A 7,192-nucleotide genomic window follows, 5' to 3' on the forward strand; every position below is an offset into this window, starting at 1 on the left:
ACATTGACATCTTAGGATCAGTGGACCACAACAGATGGGAATGGGTGAATTTAATTCAGATGACCATTGTATCTACCACTGAGGGTTGTACGGACCCTGGAAAAGGTCAGTTTTCATTCTAATCCCAAAAATGTACAATGCCAAAAAATGTTCAAACTACCATAAAATTGCACTCACTCCATATGCTAGCAAGGTTATATTCAGAATCCTTCAAGCTAGGCTTTAGCAGTTCATGAACTAGCTAGGTTGTCCAGATGTACAAGCTAGGTTTTGAAGAGACAGAGGAACTAGACATCAAATTGCCAACATTCGCTGGAACATGGAGAAAGCAACAGAGTTCCAGAAAAATATCTACTTCTGCTTAATTGACTACGCTAAACTTTTGACTGTGTGGATCACAAAAAACTGTGGAAAATTCTTAAAGAGATAGGACTACCGGATCAACTTACCTGTCTCCTGAGAAACCTGTATGTGGGTCAAGAATAAACAGTTAGAACTGGGCATGGGACAATGGACTAGTTCAAAATTGAGAAGGAGTACAACAAGGCTGTATATTGTCACTCTGCTTATTTAACTTACATGCAGAGTCAGTTCAGTTCAGTTCAGTCGCTCAGTCATGTCCGACTCTTTGCAACCCCATGGACTACAGCACGCCAGGCCTCCCTGTCCATCAGCAACTCCCAGAGTTTACTCAAACTCATGTCCATTGAGTCGGTGATACCATCCAACCATCTCATCCTCTGTCATCACCTTCTCCTCCTGCCTTCAATCTTTCCCAGCATCAGATTCTTTTCAAATGAGTCAGCTCTTCCCATCAGGTGACCAAAGTATGGGAGTTTCAGCTCCAACATCTGCTATTCCAATGAATACTCAGGACTGATTTCCTTTAGGATGGACTGGTTGGATCTCCTTGCTGTCCAAGGGACTCTCAAGAGTCTTCTCCAATACCACAGTTCAAAAGCATCAATTCTTCGGCACTCAGCTTTCTTTATAGTCCAACTCTCCATACATGACTACTGAAAAAACCATAGCCTTGACTAGACAGACCTTTGTTGGCAAAGTAATGTCTCTCTGCTTTTTAAAATGCTGTCTAGGTTGGTCATAACTTTCCTTCCAAGGAGTAAGCGTCTTTTAACCTCATGGCTGCAGTCACCATCTGCAGTGATTTTGGAGCCCAAGAAAATAAAGTATGTCACTGTTTCCATTGTTTCCCCAACTATTTGCCATGAAATGATGGGACCAGATGCCATGATCTTAGTTTTTGAATGTTGAGCTTTAAGCCAACTTTTTCACTCTCCTCTTTCACTTTCATCAAGAGGCTCTTTAGTTCTTCTTCACTTTCTGCATAAGGGTGGTGTCATCTACATATCTGAGGTTATTGGTACTTCTCCCGACAATCTTGATTTCAGCTTGTGCTTGATCCAGCCCAGCATTTCTCATGATGTACTTTGCATATAAGTTAAATAAGCAGGGTGACAACATACAGCCTTGAGGTACTCCCTTTTTCTATTTGGAACCAGTCTGTTGTTCCATGTCCAGTTCTAACTGTTGCTTCCTGGCCTGCATTTCTACAGATTTCTCATGAGGCAGGTCAGGTGGTCTGGTGTTCCCATAGCTTTCAGAATTTTCCACAGTTTACTGTGATCCACACAGTCAAAGGCCTTGGCATAGTCAATAAAGCAGAAATAGATGTTTTTCAGGAATTCTCTTGCTTTTTTGATGATCCAGCAGATGTTGGCAATTTGGTCTTTGCAGAGTACATCATCCAAAATGCTGGGCTGAATGACTCACAAGGTGGAATCAAGATTGCTAGGAGAAATATCAGCAGCTTCAGATATGCAGATGATACCACTCTAATCGTAGAAAATGAAGAGGAACTAAAAAGCCTTTTGATGAGAGTGAAAGATTAGAGGGAAAAAGCTGTCTTGAAACTTAACAATAAAAAAACTAAGATCATGGCTCTAGTCCCATTGTGTGGGCATGCTGTGTGCTTTGGGACCCCATGGACTGTAGCACATCAGGTTCCTCTGTTCATGGAACTTTCCATACAAGAATACTGGAGTGGATTGCCATTTTCTCCTCCAGGGGATCTTCCTGAGCTAGGGATCAAACCTGTGTCTCTGGTGGTGTCTCCTGCAATGGCAGGTTGTTTCTTTACCTCTGAGCCCCCTGGGAAGCCAAATCCCATCATTTCATGGGAAATAGAAGGGGAATAAGTGGAAGCAGTGACAGGTTTTCTTTTCTTGGGCTCCAAAATCACTGCAGATGGTGACTGCTGCCATGAAATTAAAATATGTTTGCTCCTTGGAGGGAAAGCCATGACAAACCTAGACAGAGTATTAAAAAGTAGAGACATCACTTTGCCGACAAAGGTCTGTATAGCTATTGTTTTTCCAAAGTCATGTATGGGTGTGAGAGTTGGACCATAAAGAAGGCTGAGCACTGGAGAACTGATGGTTTCAAATTGTGGTGCTGCAGAAGACTCTTGAAAGTCCTTTCGACTACAAGGAGATCAAATCAGTTAATCCTAAAGGAAATAAACCGTGAATATTCATCAGAAGGATTGCTGCTGAAGCTGAAGCTCCAATACTTGGCGCACTTGATGCGAAGAACTGACACATTGGAAAAGACCCTGATGCTGGGAAAGACTGAAGGCAAAAGGAGAAGGGGGCTTCAGAGGATGACAACATCACCGACGCAGTGAACATGAGTTTGAGCAAACTCTGGGAGATAGTGGAGGACAGATGAGCCTGGCATGCTGCAGTCCATGGGGTTACAAAGTGTGGACTTAGTGACTGAACAACAGCAACAAATTATCTAGTTCAATGTTTACTATGCTCCTGTGAGGCAGGTATGATCATCCTCACTCTGCAAAGAGAAACTGAGGCCCAGAGAGGTTAGGTATCTTGCTCAATAAGTCCCAAAAGTCCCATAAGTTGCCTTTAGCAGCAGATGTCAGATCACCCAAATAAATGTGGCTTGAATATGAGTTTATCTCTCATCACAAGGGACCTAGAGGAAGGTAGTGTTGTTTAACTGAGCAGCTCAGTAATGTCTGACTCTGGGTCAGCTTCTCTAAGAGTCTTGGTTCCTACCTAATGCTCCCAGGATGGCTATTAAGCTAAGCATTGCATGCTTCCCTAATATACAGAGGCAAGCAGGAAGGGGCATTTTCCTCCTGGACATCTTTCTTTTTACTGTAAAAGAAAGCCTTCCATAAAAGTCCCCAGCAAATTCTGAGTCCCTGCCTCTTCACACTCTCTCTGTTTTTTTCTCTTACGCTCTTGTGGTAGCTGCAGCCAGACTGACTCTCTCTCAGCTCAGTGGGATCAGGGTTTTGGTGCCTAACCTAAACAGTGAAGGAGTTTATTGAATAATGTGGGGGATTTACAAATTCCAAATGTAGACAGGAACCAAAAGCAGTTAGGCTAAGGACGCAGGCAAAGATATAACACAGGAAAAGCCTGGTTGGACAGCCACTACTGGCCATTGGCTACACACTGCGGCAGGACTCTCCCCTCACCTCCAAGAACAGGCAGTGACACTTCATTTCTCTCTCTTTCAAAGGTCGAAGTCCTGGGCAGAAATATCCCACTAGTCAGGCCTGGTCATGTGCTCATTTCCCAGTTGCCAGGAAGGCAATCAAGATGCCACCCTTTCAGCTTTGTAGGTGAAAGTTGGCTCCTTCCTCCCCAAGCCCTTTGCAGGACAGAATTTCTATGGCATAAAAGAGACATTCTTCTGCAGAGTACCAAGGTTCCCCTCAACTTTCCACAGTCTCTCTTGCCTCCAGGGCTTTACATACACTCTCCCCCTTTTCCCCTCCCTCTTCTCCAGGCAAATCCTCCTCATTCTTTTTTTTTTTTTTTGGCTTCACCAGGTATTAGTTGTGTCACACAGGATCTTTCGTTGCGGCATGCAAACTCTTAGCTGCAGCATGTGGGATCTAGTTCCCTGACCAGGGATCGAACCTAGGCCCCCTGCGTTGGGAGCGTAAAGTCTTAGCCACTGGGCCACCAGGGAAGTCTTCCTCCACATTCTTGAGATTTCATGTCTTAGATGTCACTTCCCTTCAAATCTGGGCTAGGTGCTCCCACCCCATTGTGTTTCTGCTGCAGGCTGTACTTTCCCCAGCATAGCCTCCATCACCGTGCTGAAATCACCATCTTGTCTTTTTTCCCCACTAGACTGCAACTTTTATGACTGCTTTCTTCGTCCCACCACCAGATCCCTAGCACCCAGCACAATACTGGGCACATAACATATGCTCAATAAATGTATACTGAGTGAGTCAATTAAGGAATGAATGAGATGAGTTAATGGCACCACCATCCCCCTAATCACCTGGGACACTGTCATCACCATCTGGTCTGGTGCCAAGTCCCATTAATTCTACCTGCACACTCCAGTCCCGTGTTCTCTCTCTCCTGGGCCTTTACCATAGCTACTTCTGACTTGACATTTGTCACTTCTGTATGCCCAACAGCTCTTCCCTCTTGTTTTGGAAACTGTCATCATTTGTTTTTGAAGAACTACTTCTCCCTCCTTGCAGTCTTGAGGGAACTGTCAGTCAAGGTACTCTCCACCTTTGGCAAGGGGTGAACATGAGATCCAAACCAAGCCAGGACTTTAAATATTGAGTGGAATGACACAGGTATAGAAGACAGTTGAACTGAGTCATTCCAATCATAGCATCCATGAGAAACTGCTGAGTTTGGGGATAGTACCTGAGGGGTAGAATTTGGTTCTCATCCAAGTTTAGAAACAAAAGAGAGATAGCTACAGAAGCTGGGAGAGCTTCAGCAGAGGGAGATCAGAATATCAGCTTTGCTACTGACAAAGTTGCTGGGAACCTACCTTTAGGTCCGATTGACATGTGGGTTTACTAATACTGAACCCCCAAAATAATCTCTACCCAGTCTCAGGCAATGCTGGAATATCATAGTCTTTTCTATGAGGATCAGACCCTGAGAAATTTAGAACTTTGAGGAAGGGCATAAAAAACCAAGGTTCCTGTGGGCAGGTAGATCCGAAAGAAGGAGGAAAAGCTGAGTTGAGCTCCATTCATTCTCCCTAAACTCACCAATCAGATAATTCACTCCTCCTCCTCCCGCTCTGGGGAAGATAGATAGATGAAGTAGGGAGGCAATAGACAAGAGTGTTATCTGAAAGAGGTCTCTCCACACGGAAAAAGCTGGAGGAGGAAATAAACATTCCCCTCTGCACTGTCCCCATGTTCCTGATATGTAGATTACCCAAAGCACCTCTGGCTCCTCTCATCCCTAAAGCTCAAAGTTGTACAACTGTATCCTCTGAATTAATTCCTTTTTTTTTTTTTGCTTAGTGTAGTCAAAGCCTGTTTCTGTTGCTTGCACCCAAAGAACATGTTTTAGTTTCCTATTGCTGCTGTTAACAAATTTGGTGGCTCAGAAGAACACAAATGAAAAAAAAAAAAGAAAAAAAAAGAAGACCACAAATGTATTATCTTCCGATGCTGGAGGTCAGAAGTCTGAAATGGGTCTTCTGGGGCTAACATCAAGGTGTGACCAGAAACGGTGTTCCTTCTGGAGACTCTAGGGGAGAATCTGTCTCCCTGCCTTTCTAGCCTCAGAAGCTGCCATCATTCCCTGACTTGTGGTCTGCAGCCAACAATCACACTACCCTGACCTCTGCTAATGTCATCACATCTTCTCTGGCTCTCTTCCTCCCTTTTACCCTTAGAAGGACCTTTGTGACTATATTGGGCCCATCCAGATAATCCAGGATAATCTTTCCATCTCAAAATCCTTAACTTAATCACATCCTCAAAGTCTGCTTCGCCAAGTATGGTAACATGATCACAAATTCCCGGGATTAGGACCTGGATATCTTTGGGGGGTATTATTTTGTCTACCACAGAACACTAACAGAAAGATTTCTTAGCTTCTCTTGCATTCATCTCTTTCATCTCCAGTCTTCCTGCAAGTGATCTTTATAAAATGTGAATCTGATCATGACTATCCTACCTTAGAAAATTCCTGAATCCCCAAAACCCATGGAATGAACCCCACGGCACCCCTGACTCTCTCTCACTTCTGGTAGTTTGCTCCAAATGTTCTCTCAGACTGAAAAGTACCTCCACCCCAAAGCCAAGTCCTCAGTAATCTTCAGACCTCTCACAGAAACCTCCATGATTCCTCTGACTGGAACCCAGCTGCACTGTGCGTCTCACATCTACAGAAACTGTCTTTTCACCTGCCAGTGCTGGGTACTAGCCAGTCAGATCTAATCTCTCTGTGCCTTTGTTTCCTCTATTTAAATAATGCAGATAATAAAGCAGTGACCCCATATATAGTCTGTTGTGAGAATTAAATGAGACAATGGATATAAAGTTTTGAGCACAGTTGCTGCTGCTGCTGCTAAGTCGCTTCAGTCGTGTCTGACCCTGTGCGATCCCATAGACGGCAGCCCACCAGGCTCCCCCATCCCTGGGATTCTCTAGGCAAGAATACTGGAGTGGGTTGCCATTTTCTTCTCCAATGTATGAAAGTGAAAAGTGAAAGTGAAGTCGCTCAGTCATGCCCAACTCTTAGCGACCCCATGGACTGCAGCCTACCAGGCTCCTCTGTCCATGGGATTTTCCAGGCAAGAATACTGGAGTGGGGTGCCATTGCCTTCTCCTTTGAGCATAGTGCTGGCATGCAATTTGGCACACAGTACTCAATAATAGGCAGATGACAGCAGTTATTATTAAAAGTTAATAGTTGAGTGAAAAAAGAATGAGGTACTCTCTCCTTCCCCTGAGCTGTCAATATTCCCTTTATGATCCTTAGTATGCCTAAAGACTAGGACATTTTAAAACCTTGAATGAATACCTCTGATATTTTGTGTGTTTCTGTGTAATCTTAGCTGTTTTCCCTTCTGGGGGCTCCATCTCTGGCTGGAATCATTGTAGGGATTGATGGTAGAAGGGAAAGGAATAAGAATTCCTTCTTGTTCTAGTGTCCCGAACACATCAGACCTCAATCAATTCTGAGCTTCTTGAAGTGAATTTCAGGCACACAGAGGTTTCCACTCTAACCTCCATGAATCTTGTGCTCCCTGGGGCACCAGCTTGCCATTCTCAGTGTCAACTGTGATTCCACTACTGTATGGCTTTGGGCTGGTCACTGCATATCTTCCTGAAAAAATGGGCATAATGGGACTTTCCTGG

The sequence above is a fragment of the Bubalus bubalis genome, chromosome 2 (assembly GCF_019923935.1).
Source record: "Bubalus bubalis isolate 160015118507 breed Murrah chromosome 2, NDDB_SH_1, whole genome shotgun sequence".
Classification (NCBI taxonomy): Eukaryota; Metazoa; Chordata; class Mammalia; order Artiodactyla; family Bovidae; genus Bubalus; species Bubalus bubalis.